This window comes from Lagopus leucura, unplaced genomic scaffold (assembly GCF_019238085.1).
Source record: "Lagopus leucura isolate 7727_CA_CO unplaced genomic scaffold, USGS_WTPT01 Super-Scaffold_100029, whole genome shotgun sequence".
NCBI lineage: Eukaryota > Metazoa > Chordata > Aves > Galliformes > Phasianidae > Lagopus > Lagopus leucura.
In genome coordinates this window covers 3,259,342-3,274,413 of record NW_024962280.1, presented here as the reverse complement: position 1 = coordinate 3,274,413, position 15,072 = coordinate 3,259,342, and positions in this window count along the sequence as shown.

The following is a 15,072-nucleotide window of genomic DNA, read 5'->3' as shown; positions in this document are numbered from 1 at the left end:
AGTGTTTTGTTTTCGTGTTCTTTTCAAATCTTTCGCTGTATGACAAAGGAAAACATGTCTTGTTTGTTCGGCGGGTGTTATCTGATCTTTGTGTTTTGCAAAGAGACTGCATATGATTCTCTGAGTTGGGTGGGGAGTGAAAAGGGTGTCTAGACAAGCTGGCCACAAATTTCTTTTCAGATGATTCCATTATTAAAAGAATGAGAGGGAGATAAATGTAAGTGAACGTGTGAGATAGCAACCCTCACATTTGGCACAGCAGTGATTATCACTTAGCTGGAGATGAGGCACTGGCTGTTCCATTTGAGAATACTGCTGTGCCATGCTCAGTCTGGCTGTCTGCAGGACTAAGTGCCTTCTGAAAACAGGTGCTGCAGGCAAATTCTGCTTGTGAGCTGTGGGAACTTTGGTAGCTTCATGTAATGATTCAGTGCATTTGTTCACTCTCGTCTTTTTTCACTCCAGGGTTTTGGTTTTCTCTCTTCTGGGCAGATTTTGCTTTCAAAAGAAACTAGTAGGAAGCACATTTTGGGAAACGAAACAGAAATGAGCTGTAACCTTGGTGCTACAGCTGAAAAGATGCTCCTGGGTCATGGCCTTGGCATCTCGTTACAGAAATTCAGAAGCAGCTACCGTATGATGTTGGTCATAAATCTATCAAGTTCTGTTCTAAAGCCATTTTCCTTGTCCTTATTCGTCTCATTAGATAGCATTTTGAAATAGTACGAAAGGGGTAGAGAGCCTTCAAAGATTGAAATTAAATACCTACTACAAATTTAATTTATGACGAATTCACTAATCTTGTTCACAACCAATTGTTCTCGTTCCCTTTGCTCGGCCTCTCAGTGTATGATGAGGCACCAGTTTTATGTCACCCTAGGCTTCACTGCTTAAAAATAGCCAGTCCCAAGGTGTTTTGGCCTTATCTAGGGAGAGCAGGGGTGCAGGGAATGCTAAACTGATCCCTTTGAGGCTGAGATGAAACAACTTTTCTTCATGCTGTAGCACAGACTTGAAGTTTACAACAGAGGAGCTGTTGCCTCCAAGGTGGAGAAGGAAGGCTTGGCTTATTTGAAGGGTTTCCATCAAAGTGCTGTCCCTCCTCAGTGTCTCTGTCTTGCTCTTCTTCCCTACAGCTTGCATGTGACCTTATACACCTAGTACTTAATTTCTGAGCCAGTGCAAAATGGTCCTCATGAGCTGTAATGCTCACCCAGCTATGGCTGAGGCACAGCATGTGTGCTGTGGGACCTACGGGTGGCCCCAAATCCCAGCAAGGGTTTGGGCAGTGTGGAGGGGGAGACTGCTTCACAACTACTGCCACCAGCTTTGGTTCCTGAATGCTTGTATGCGACTGGCTTGTCTCAGCACATATTGCACGTCTCCACAATAGTTTGCAAAATCTGTGCAAGCATATGGTTCTGCTTAATGCCTGTTGCAAGGATGAGGAGCGCAGTTTGCCAGCTTTCAAAGTGTGTGCCTGCATTGCACTCATAAAAAGCTCAGGCTGTGATAACGATACCTGGACACTATCAGAGTACACGATTACAGGATAAGGGGCATCATCTCTTTCCTTCTGCCACCTTGCAGTGCTTCTTACTGCAGCTCAGGTGGTGTTCAGATGAGTAAGATCTGACCTGGCAGCACACGTAGTGAGAATCTGCGATGTTAGGAATCTGCTGTTCCCAAAAATGTGTGTTGTGTGGTGATGATTAGGTTGGTCTAAAAACTCCAGTTTAAAATTTGTATTTGTTTAGACATCACCATTGGTATTCTTGTAGAATTTCTCAATGAAAGGTGGATTTTTCACCCAATAACTGAAGGTGGGCATGAAGGGAGGTTGGGGTGTTGGTGTGGGACCACCAGGAGCTGTGACACTTGTCCATCAGCCTCAGTGCTCACAAACTGACTGCCCTCTGGAGATGTTTAAATCTCGCCTGGACGCCTACCTGTGCAACCTGGTTTAGGAAACCTGCTTTGGCAGGGGGGTTGGTCTCAATGATCTCTAGAGTTCCTTTCCAACCCCTACAATTCTGTGATTCTCAAATGTTATGCTTTCTTTTTTTTTTACCCTAGAGACAGAAGTTTTCCTGCTTACAAAGTGTATTCAAAAAAGGGAATGGAACTGGAGCGCTAAGCAATGCATTATTGGTGACACAGTGAGCAAAATAGGTTATCAATTTCTAATGCACTCTCAGCAAGGCTGTAAGAAAGCTGTGCAAATTTGCTTTCTGTGCCGGCCAAAGGCATCGTTGTTCTGTGTGGGTGCAATGATGGGAGAGAATAGTTTGCAGTTCGCTAAACGAAGTTTAAACCACTATATCTAAATTAGGCGTTTTCCTTTGACATCTTATTATTTCATAATTGTAACTAGGAGGCTTTTCAGAGTGGGTAATTGCTTTTTTTTTTCCCCCCCCCAAAGCTGCATTAGTCTTCAAGGGCAAGTGATGGTAAAATAGAAGCCTGAATGCCTGAAGTTGTAAAATAAAGAGAATCAAGCACAAGCTAAGAGTATAACTCACATCGAAACTCCCCTTCAGCTGCTGGGTCCCTCGGAGCTGGTGGAAAATGCTGCAGAGGGATGGGATGGGTAGAACCCTGACAGAAATTCAGGACAGTTTCATGGTAAGTGAATTTTCTAATTAAAATGTTAATTGGAAAGATTTTGCATCGCTTATGGAGAAAATGTGGCAACCATTTTTCACTGCTGTTTGCATAACTGTGTGGTATTAATAATTCTGTGTGCTTTTCTGCATCTGCTTAATGAGAGTGACAAACTGCCCCTGCAGTGCTTTGTAATGGGAGATCAGGAATCCTAGTTAAGGATGTTATGCAGGGGAGATGCATTATCTTCTCAGAGGTGGTGATGGGCCGAAGTTGGAGCCGTGGATGCATGTGGAACTTCCCAAAGAGCTGTGTGGTTGCAGCACGACAATCCCATCTTTTCCCTTGTGGGATGCGGAGTTAAGGAAGCCATCCAAGTCAGAGCATCAGAAGCCAAAAAATAAGATATAAAAATGGGGTAGCACAATGCACCAGCTGGAGTTCCCACTCAGAGCTATTTAACATGCTCCTCTCATTCCAGCATAAGGAAAGCCCTTTCTATTGTAGGAACTACACACAGCAGCAACTGCTGATGATGCCAAAGTGAGGGAGGTTCAATCTGTTGACCTCTTAAAGTCTGGAGCTGTTTCTCATGGGCAGGCAATAATGCTTCTGTAATTCTCTGCCAATATATGGAAGCAACTTGCTTTAGCAAAATAATGTATAAGGCTAATACAGCTGAGGTGCCAAAAACCCAAAACACCTGTTTGTAATCATGTCTTTGCTAGATGCAAATAAAACTGCAAGGCTCACATGCCAGAATAATTAGAGATAAAAACTGTCATTTGTCCAGTTCGCATTTACTGAGGTGTCGGGGTGACGTGGGACCTTCCTCTGTGCTTCAGCCACAAGGGCACCGTGGGATGAGCTGTTCGTGTGCCCTCCTTATGAGGGAGGAAACCTGCAGCACCTGAGCTTACGTGGGTTTTGTTCACCCAACGCATGGGATGCTCAGAGGGAGCAGCCAGCACGTCTTCCTCTGCCAGCTTTATCTATACATGTTATTAAATATAAGTGCAACATACATCTCGCAATTTCAAAATGCAGGAGGGACCAGGTGCAAACCCTACTGACTTTTCCAGTCACTTCTGCAATGATTTGAGCACGAACCTCATTCTTTATTTCTACAGATCTGCCTCTCAGCACAGCTCATGGATTTAGGGCAGGCCTTGTAGCCTCTGGGTCTGCTGCAGAGGGGCATTCCCCTGCCCTCAGCCATGCTGTTACTCATTATTTATTTCCAGGCTCTTCTGCCCCTGTGGTCCTGGAGCTGCTTAAAATGGATGGGAGCTGATTTGCTGGAGGTGCTCCTGCACAGAGCCATTTGTTTTCATAGCAGCAATCATTTGGTTTCCCTTTGGGTGCTCAGCCTGCAAGCTCCAATTTCTGTTCTCCAGGCTATTAGCCACTGGTGTAGCTTTAAAACAACTGGAAATTTTCATCAAAAATGCCTAAAATAAATGGATTTTACCAGGGGAATGGTCCAGCTGCAAGCTGCTGTCATTTCTGCTCATCTTGAGACAGGCTGTCATTCTGATTCGAGTACACAGAATTACAGAGTTGGCAGCTTTGTGGGTTCTCCAATTTTTAAAAGCTGAATTTTAAACCTGTGCCACTTCCGTGCCTCACAGGCAGAGCTTGTGGTCACTGCTCTACTTTCAGAAAATTGTACAGAGAGCAGAGTGGTAGGAGCAAGCTTTTGAGTCATTTCTGACATTTGTTTCCTTGGCCTCAGGAAGTTAACCAGTGCTTAACGTTAGCCTCTTCTGCCATGATGGAGTCACAGCTGGGATGGAGACAGGAAAAACAGGGATGTGGGGCCACACGTGTCAAGTCCATACTGCTCTCTTACATGTGCTCATCTCTGCTTCTCCCATTTTTGCTGTATTTCTATTTCCTTAGACCAATTGCTGTGACTTTATTATTTCCGCATCTTTGCCATCTTGCAGAAGACCGGCAGGTAATGAGGATGGACACGATTCCAACTGTGGTCACACATCCAGTGAGATCACACTGTGTGACCTCAACCAACGTGCTTCATTTCTGCGTGCCTCAGTGCCCTGTTCATTATTTAAGGAGTACGCACAGTGGGGACCCTCATCTCTGCTGCCTTACTGTAATAATCATCAAGTTTCCCAAGCATAAAGGAAAGCTTTGCAAGCTGATGAATCTGTTGCAATTTAAAGTGCTGCATAGTCTTTAGAATGAGAAACATTTAAATGTGAGCAGAGGCAAATCACTTACGGTATGGGAGAATTCAAAAGCTAAATGGGACCTTCTAAATATTTTAGTATTGAGATAAAAAAAAAAAATAGATGTCTTTCTGGTAAAGATCATTTTCTGCATGGATTATGCTGCCAGAGCAAATACTGGAGGGGAATGGTCAGAGCTTGCAGAAAGTGGCGATGTGAAAGGTGAAAGTCTTTGCTACCTCATTAAAATGCCTATGCATGGTTATCTGAGAGCTTCAACAATGTCTTGAGCTGAAATTTTCTTAACATTTCCCTATTTCTTTGGTATCTTTTTTATTCTAAGAGTACAGTAGGAGCTTTCAATCTTGATGAAAAATTATTCCTAGGTGGTCTCTCTTCTAGACTGATTCTAAAAATACAGCATAATTGATTGTATTGTAATACTGAAAGTTGTCAGTTCAGAGTGAGGTCCTGCTACGCTTCGTTCTGTGCAGGGATACGAGACAAATGAGGGGTGAAAGAGCTTGGAGTTCAAAACAGGCTGACTCACAGAGTCAGAAAGAAAAGAGTTTTGCCAAGGATCGCTGATACAGTGTGTATAGAAACCATGTTTCCTTTGCCCCTGCCTTTTGTCCTAGCTATTGAATTAAGTCATTTCTTTATAGACTTGCCTCTCTAAGGGGAAGAAGTCCTATTGTTTGACTTCAGAAAGAAAGGCTGCTGCCAAGATGGAATGTCACAGAAAATCATGCAGAAGTAATATAATCTGTGATATATATAAAAAAGAAATACCTCTACACGATGCTGGTGGCAGGGAATGGACACATGGCAGACTGCAGGCTGCAGCCCAGTCATGCGCTCCATCATCCTTGATTGGCGTTGCCTGTTGATGACAAGGTGCAGATTGCAGAGTAGGACAAACTGGCTGTGTTAAAAAGATGTATCCAATCTTCTGCTTTGGAGCCTATTGGCAGGGGCTGGCAGTGGTTCTGCTGTGTGTATTCATTTTCAAAGCATTACAATTGAGCTGGTTGAGGGGAGAAAAGAAAAAAGGATGGGATCAAGAAAGGAGAAAGTGAGAGTGTCAGAAGGACCAGAAGGAAGTGATCTTAAGCATCCTTATAGGTTAGAACGGCCCCAAATATGAACACATTTAGCTTGTACAGTCTTTGTGGTAAATCATGTGCTAAGAAGACACCAAATTGTTTATGTGTGTTTTGACTTAAAAAGTCTCAGATAGTGAGTGAATGGAAATAAAAAGTGAAACTCTGGTGGAATCTTGTGGATTCATTGTCCTGACACCTCCTTCGTGCTGTTGTAACCAGCAGCTACTACAACGCTCTTGCCTACAGAGCAAGGTTTCTAAGCAGCCTGACTGTTTGTATTCAAGATGATGACATTTTTAGGGTCTCATGCTGAAAGAGAAGCAGATTATTTTCACGTTACAGTGAATCTAGGCCAAATTGCTCATGTGGAGTGAATGCAACCACCAGTGTGAGGAAGACCTGAGGAAGGGTCCTGTGGTGATCACCTTGGAGCAGAACAGTGAACCATCTCCTGCAGCTTCAGTCAGGGAGGCAGGCTCTAATCAAGATGAAAAATGAGAAAATGTGTGTATGGTTTTAGTGACCTGCGTTCAAGAAGATTGCCTTTGGTGGAGATGGAACCAGGGAGATGTGTTTTAGAAGTGTGAGGAAATTGGTTCAACTTCTGGAGAAGAGAGATTAAAGTTTGGTTTGTTCAAAGTGTTATCCACGTAAGAAGAAGGGTTAGCTTAAATATTTGTGATGAAGGAAAAACAAATTGCTGAAGCTAGAAGGTGATGCAGTTTCATGACAAAATTATTGTGGCTACTATGATATTAGCAGTTGCATTAGACACTAAAATTGGGGTTTCCCTGTTTATTTGAAGAATTTGTCTTCTTCCAAACACCTTGTAAGGAAAAAGAATCTAAATGGCTTTAAGGTGGAGTTTGGCCAATTCTTGGAAGAAATGTAACTGAGCAGGAGAGTTTGTGGAGACAGGAAATCAGATCTAAGCCTATAAAAATTGGAGGCTTATCTACAGAGGGTTAAAGGTTGTTGTGTGAGTGCTTTCCACAGAACGTGTGCCCTGCATTCATCATGTGCTTTTGCTGGTCACTGGCTGAGGCCAGGAATTCCTTTCTCCCCTTGCCTGAATGTTGTCACTGGCTTTTATTTTTGATGGGATATTTGGGCTCTTTCTCGCTTCAGAATTGGGCTGGAGGCTGAGATTGTTTTGGTGCTCCTGCTGGCATACGTGTGTAAGCATCTGGACAACGTGAACTCACTGTGTACGTGTAGATGGTGCACCTCAGGGTAGTACACAGGCAACTGCCCTCAACTTTCTGTGCAGCACTTAGAATCTGTAAGTTTCCAGGAAGGATTTTGTGAGTCTGTGACAGTATATTGAGCAGATGCACTGAAGCTCTATTCTCGCCTATGGTTAGGTGAGCTTGTTCAGACCACAGAACTCTTGAAGTAAGAAGTGCTACTTAAGATAGCCTAAAACTACTACTAATGTGAATCAAATTTTGTATTTTGAGAAAGTAAAAGTATAGGAGGGGGAGGAAAATGTTAGAAATTGTAGGTTTAGTGTAGTATGGTTTGAGTAGGAAAGGAGCCTTGAAGAGAAATAAGATAAAAATGAAGAACTCTTTAATACCTGTAAAGTCAAGTTTTGTCATTTAAAAGGGTGACATCTTATAAAAATAACTTTTAAGCTCCACTTCTTGAAATGTTTTTTTTGACAAAACATTTTTAGTAGAAGAAAACCCATGATTCAGTTAGAAGAACGGTTTTATATGTCATGATGAGAAAAATGATTTGGTTTATTTTTGATTTTGGGTTTTAGCCACCAATCCACAACATCACTTCTCCCATCTCTACTCTTCATGTCCCGCTAGCAAAGGATTTAGTGCAGGTTGTTCAGCACCTTAGACAAGCAGGGTATGCTTACATTTTGTGAAGCAGAAGTCTTTATTCTTAGGAGTGAATTCAAATGTATTGCTTATTGTCTAAACTATCATGATGTCAATGTAAAATACAGCCTTGTAGAAACAGATTGTTTCTGTTATTGTTTTTTTATTGCCGAGTTTTAATTGTGACTTTTCTACGCAAGTGAAATTCAGCTTCATAATACTTGTTTCTTGTTTTTATTTGATAGAAAAAGAAAAGACTGCTCGCTAATGTAGATGGGAACGTGTCTTCAAGACGTGAGATTATATTCTGAAGTCCATTCTCCACTGCTTTCGGTTAGTAAAAGGCAGTGGAGGAAGTTGAGGTAAAATGCACTCTGGATAGTTCCTCAGGAGGTGACTAATAAGCTACAGCAGCTTCCAGCCAAGTTCACCAGATCAGGGTGTGCCCAGGAACCACAAATCGTTACCAGCTGACAGCTATTCAATAGATCTTCTGAAATAAGCTCGTGGTCTCAGGTGTCCAAACTCCAAAAAAAAAAAAACAACCTCTTTAGAATTGGAATTACTTTACACCTTTTGCCATTTCAGCAGTGACCAGCCTGCAGAGAAGGCAATACCACTGCATTCCCCCAGGGAACTGAAAAGTGCAGGAATTTATCTTTTGCTAAAGCTAAATAGAATGCATGACAATCACCCTTGCCCTCACAGTTGGAGATCTCAGCAAGCTGTTGGGTGTGTGCACTTCATCCTGGGGGTGGAACTCATCCATGGATGTCAGGAAAGCTGCCAGAAGAATCAGCTCTGTCTGAAGCTCTCACTGCAGCCATTCTGATCCCTTGGCTCAGCCTTCTGTTATTGATGGTGAGATGGGGGCTGGGCTGGGTCTTAATACCTTTGTGTCAGCTCGAGAGGGCTCTCTACTTTTTACAGGTGAGGCTGACAGGAGTTGTGTGCTTTATTTCCTTGCTGATAATTAAAATATCTGGATGAGTTACACTACAGGTGATAAAAATCAAGCATTTGGGGGATATTTAAGAGTTGTTGGCATGGATGTGACTGAATAAAGCTGCTTTTGCTCTTTGGAAAATACAAGTTTAGATTAGTGAGCAACAGGAACTCACTGGAGGTGTTTTCTTGCCATTTTAGAAGTCTCTAGGGTGAAATGGGTCAATGGAAAGAGACAGCAGGGAAGAGACTACAGAGCAAATGCCTTAAACAATCAGAGACACCACAGCCAGCTGGTAGCAAGAGTAACCAGTTGAAACCATGGAAGTTTCAGCATCCACATAATGCAGTAACTCTGTGTAACTTCCAATAATGTTTTGTTAGAGACAGCGGTGGCTCTCCTACAGCTGTTCCTTTTGCAGGCAAAAAGATTTGGTTCTGCAGCCTGATTGTTAGCAAGAAACAGTGTGGGTTGGCCTGGAGTGCTTGCACAGGGACACTGCTGTGTACAACCTTAGATATAGAGCTTACAATGGGTGTGAAGCCTTTGTAGCTTGTGGAGATGCTAACACTTGGACTCTCATTGACAATTTCATAGTGCCATGTATTTTGGCAGCAATTCTGTGATAGCTTTTAGTTTTCCACTTCAAAATGAAAAAAAAAAAAAAAAAGGTTGGTTAATAGAAGGCTGCTTGGTCTTGTTTTTGTAGCCTTCTGCATATTTGTGGTTTTGGTTTGTTTTCCTTTGTAAGCCCAGAGCTCTTTGGTAAGTCTAAACTAGGGGAAGCTATGATTGTGTTCATATATATTTTAAGCTAATAAACAAAGTTTTAGAAAAATATTTGGGTGAAAGGACAGTGCTGGCACAAGAACATACATAAATTGGTCCTGAAAGATTTAAGTATGCAATTATCATTGGGGCAGCTAGTTTCAGGGCAGCTGTCCAATGGGAACTGTAAAAAGAAATTATAAACGATCAAGCAGCAAGAAAATGTCCAAACTGCATTAAAGTTGGATTATTAAATTTCCAAGAAGACTTAATATGTCGCTCACAGCAGCAGAGGTTTGGACCTGCAGGCTGAGGAGGTTTGTTCTGTTGCTGTATATATGCATGACCTGAATGGGATGAGAAGGTAGGCACGAGGATATGTCACTGTGTCATAAGACGGTGGAAATTAGAGGAGAAAAGACCTCTCGTGTCACTCACTCCATTTCCTTGACAGCATGGAATATGAATTCGGCTCAGAGCGATTTCTAATACTCAGGATAAATTGCCCTCGTCCTAGCTGCAAACCATTGCTCACATTTATAATCACTGTACCATGCTAAGCAGTTTTTTTTCTATTTATGTTGGCTGCCATCAATGACTCTCACACTGTCTCCCCCTGTATTTGTCACTCTCCTGGGCTGTATATGTTGATGTCTTTCAGTCTCCCCTTGTAAGCAAACCCCTTCTGTCTCATTAAGGAGAACAGCTGTAGCAGTGGTACTAAAATGTACAGACCTGCCAGCTGGGGATGGTTAATAGGGCTGAATCTCTGTGCTGCCAATAGGGAAACCACCTTCAGCTGATTGGGAATATCGAGGTTGACAGAACTTCCTCCCTCCCCCCCGAATTTGATCTTTCTTTGGCAGGTACAAGTTAGTTCCTTCACTGCTGCTCCAGTTTCCCTGTTTGAAACATCAGCTCATTCTCCCGAAGGGGAAGGCTGCAGCATTTCCTTCTTGAGCCATCAACTGATCCTTGCACCCACAATGTCACCTTATTGAAGTGAGCAGTTACGAGTGCCTGAGTACACACACACTGAATCAAAACCACCTGAAAAAGAGCAGTGCCAGGGCAATGTGTCAGTGTGGGATCTGTGGTGTGGGTATGGCCGGTGCTGGGCCCTACCAGCACTCTGCTACTGCATCCTGTGAGATGGAGAGGGCAGCTGCTGGAGCTGCGTCAAAAAAGCACTGCCAATGCTGAGGAGAACAATTGTCAAAGCGGGTTTATCTTGGTTGTCACTGATTTTTTAACTTGGAACATTGCCCAACCCCTGAGATATAGTAGAAAAGATCCCCAAAAGTTGGTAGATCTTAAATATAAAACTCGTGTGCAGCCCACTGCTGATTGTAGGCGAAGTTTGCATACAAATCCTGGCCCACTGGATGAGGGAGAATTTTATTCTAATTTTTGCTGCTTTGCATCCAATGCAGTCACTGTGCAATTTCAGCTGTAAAATTATCTTTGAGAACATAGTTTGAGTTCTATTTAATTCCATCCTTCAGATGGGTCTTCTCAGGGTATTTCCTTAAACTGAATACAAAGGAACACATAAATATGGTTATCAGTCAAAAAGAAATGATTGGAGGAAGGATTTATAGTTATTTAGTAGTCTATGGTGGGAAGCTATTGATGTGGAAAGGGCTGAAGGCCCTAATGCACATGGCAATAAGCATTTATGGTATAGATTAAGCAAAAAAGTAGAATGCAGAAACTTTCTAATGAGAAATGTTGTAATATCTGGAAATGTGAAAGGGAAAAAAAAAAAATGAGGATAGCTGTTTTCTCTCTAAGAACGAGAAAATGATGTGGATTACAACAAGCTTTATTTATTTCAATTGGTTAAGATGGAGTTGCTGAAAACTGGTAGACTCTTTACTTTCTAACAGGTCAAACTGAGTATAGGAGAGTGGCTTTTCTTCTTACATTTACCTTTGGGGACGTTTTCCCATGCAGTGAAACACGCACCTCCCTGGAGCAATGAAGGTTTATACCTGCAAGGAGTCTGCTCCAAGGAGAAGGTGGTTCTGAGTATCCAGCATTTCTGAAAAATGATTTTGAAGAAGTCATTGCTGACCGGTTGAAAATCAGATGCTCTGCTTTTTAAAGCAGATGTGACATTGTGGAGCTTATAGACAGGAGGCAGATCAACTCTGTACTTGGGCACGAGGGGGAATGGCTTTAAATGAGAAGAGAGGAGATAGAGGTTGGACGTTAAGGGGAAATTTTTCACTCAGAGGGCAGGGAGACCCCAGCACTGCTGCCCAGAGCTCTGTGCCCCATCCCTGGAGGTGCTCAAGGACATGGATGGGCCCTGGGCAGCCTGAGCTGGTGGAGGCTGTCAGCCCATGGCAGGGGTTGTGGCTGGTGGCCCCCATCCCTGATCTCTGGCTGCTTGTATCCCTCCTGTTCCGTGCTCTGACTGCTTCCTGAGCTTTCAGGAGTGCCACAGAGGACAGTCCCCACATGCCCTGCAGGCTTGGCAATTTCCTGTCATCAAGAGCACTTACAGCCATATGCTTAATAAAAACCCTTCACAATGCACCAAGTAAACAGTGGCTCAGAAATCACCTACTCATTTATGTGCACGACAGACCCCGTTTCCATCTCAGCTGCTGGTCTTCTGCCCCACAGGGGATATTTATCATATGGCTTCCTAAACCTGCATTAGTGGCTGCAGAGCTCAGGTTTAACCTGCCCAGATCTTTGGAGACCCTTGCAATACAGAGGCCTGCCAGTGCAGTTTCGAGTCGTTTGAAGTTTCCTCTGATAGCTCTAATTGCTTTCTGCGTGCGAGCGATTTGTGGCCGTTCGGATTCTGCTTCCTCTCATTTGCCTGACTGTAAAAGCAACGTCTCAGTGCAGATGCATCAAGTGAGAAAGGCACGAACTGCAGAAAGAAAAGCATGATTCATTTGCTGAGGTGTTGCACTGTAGCAAGACCAGGAGCGGGGCTGACTGCAAGCCATGCCCTTTATCTGCTGCATCACCTTGGATGCATCACTTGTTTCCTGTTGATGCACACTTTAAACATGCTATGAATGAGCTGGTCTGACAAACACTGTCTGAAGAGCAGGGGACTGGGAGGACAGACTGGGGTCTTTGAGCTGATTCTCCTGCAGCTGTGTAAAGGAATGTGGAAGCTGTGAAACGTAGCGTGCTGGAGTAGGAATGGGATATGGTTGGAATATATTGTGTGTTCATACCATGAATAATAACACAACAGGGCCCTGGCTGTTGATATAAAACAAATAATAAGAGAAAATAGTCGTTGACAACTCATTATAAAATGAACCCAAATGTATTTAGTGGTAAATGAGGAAAATAATAAGCAAGGCAGAACTTCTGCAGAGTGAGCTATTCATCTCTGAATCCCCTTCTCAAGCGAAAACTGGAGATAATTGGTGATCTCTCTATTATGTTTGCAGGTGTTGGGGATCTGGGGGCATTCAGCATCAGCTGTGCATCCAGAAGATTGCTGGCTTCTTCCCAAAGAGCTGAAATCTCATTCTCCTCTCTGTTCTTTTAATGAAGCTCGCAGATGCCCCTTTCTCTCATTTGATAAGCAGCTGAAGTTCCTGGAAAAGGAGCAGGAAATGAGTGGAAGGGTCAAAGGCAGCAGAAAGGTGTGAGCTGGGCAACTCAGTGCTGAAATAGGTGAAGGAAAAGGGTGAACCAACCTTCCTGCATTTCCCTGACAAAAAGCTTGAAAGTGCATGCATAAAAGAGGCTTCTGAAAGTTCAGAGGGGTGAGGAGAAACCCTGGAATGGAAATCCCATGGTGATGGAGCCTCACTGTGCTATTTTGATGCTTCCTGGAGGGAAGTATGGGCATCTTGCTTCTCCAACCTTTGAGCTGAAGTGGTACACCAGCTGAAGTCCTTCACTCTTCCCTATCTGAAAGGGCTTCATTTCTGACAAAAGGTTCAGTGTTTACAAAGAGATATACCAAATCTTCATGTGTCCCGTGCTTCAGCAAAGCACTGACAGCAGCAATAAACCCCCTGAGGTGAGATGTTCTGGGGTTATCTCTGAGGAAGGCCGCTCTTCACGCGGCTGCCAATTGCAAATGAACTGAGTTACAAAATTTCTCTTTAATGCCACCTTTCCATATCCCTGAGGTTAATTCTGAAATATGCATGAAATGTAATTAGTGCAGATTCGTTTCTGCCAGCACGTTTTACACAAGTGGCTCCCGGTGGCAGATCTGGATGTATTCATAATAAAATGATTCAGTTAAATGTAATGCCACTTGGTATGCAGCAAGAGTGTTGTTTGTCTTCACAGCACTTTAATGATGCACTGCAGTCTTTGGTATCGAGGCACTACCTGCATCCCAATGAAGAGCTGTGGTTGCTGTACAGGGGAACGCCTCTGATAACATTTCCTTGAGCTCAGCCCAAACTGCATCCTTTATCTATTGCTTGAGATGCAAGCTGTAGAGCATGTTGTGTCCTGATAGGGGCTATCATGACTTCGGTCATCACTTTGATGCAAGGGGATGTTTATACAGGGCAACAATGCAACAATCTGATTAAAGAGGAAAAACAGGAAGGAGAAAAAAATCAAGCCATCCACTGATCTAATTCTCATGCTGGGTTAAAGAAGCTAGTGTTTCTTAAACATCTCACTCAGAGCTCTAAGAGTATTCTGAACCCTCTCTAAGAAGCTTATTGTCTGTTTCACAGAATTGCAGGACTGCAGTTCTGGATTGGAAGCGATCTGCTGAAGCAGGTTCCCTACAGAAGGTTGCACAGGTAGGCATCCGGATGGGGCTTGTATATCTCCATAGAAGGAGACTCCACAACCTCCATGAACAGCCTGTTCCAGTGCTCTGTCACCCTCTCTACAAAGAAGGTCTTCTACGTGGCTATCTGGAACTTCCTACGTTCAAGTGTTAGGCCATTGCTCCTTGCCCTGTTGCTGTGCACCACCAAGAGCCTGGCCTTCATCCATTTGCCTCTCACCTCCCCGTAGGCGTTTGTTAACATGAATCAGATTCCCCCTCTGCCAATCTTTCCCCCAGGTTCCTCAGCCTTTCTTTGTAAGGAAGATGATCCAGGCCCTTTATCGTCTTTGTGATGATTGATGATTCATTAATGGAGACACCAACATGGTCTCTTCTTAGAAGCCTATGTGATTAACAACCATCCCATTACAAACTTTCTCAGACATCACTTGGTGCTCTCTTGAGCATTGCCATCCTGCCTAGTTTATATCTACGGCTTGCTTTGCCTGTTTGAGTCCCCTTCTGTTTGTAACTGACCAAGACTTCTTCCCCTACCACCCTGCTATAAAACACTGGTATCCATTTGTTGGGACGTATCAGAATTTCCTTGGAAAATGGATCAATTCCTGTATGCTTTCTATTTAAGACTACAAAGGAAATTAGGGTTTGGAACACTAAGTATGAATTTAATTTTATTAGTAGCAAAATATTACTTAGACTGACATTGTTTTCAGTGTATATATAACTTCAGATTAGCTGTTGAAATTGAACGCTCTGTGAGCTACAATCAGAATCAAACAAAAGATGACTAATTGCTGCAAGAGAGAAGCGTCGCTGGGTGGTTCTATTGCAGGGACAAAACCATCTAAAAACCTTATTTTGGTAGTGGCAT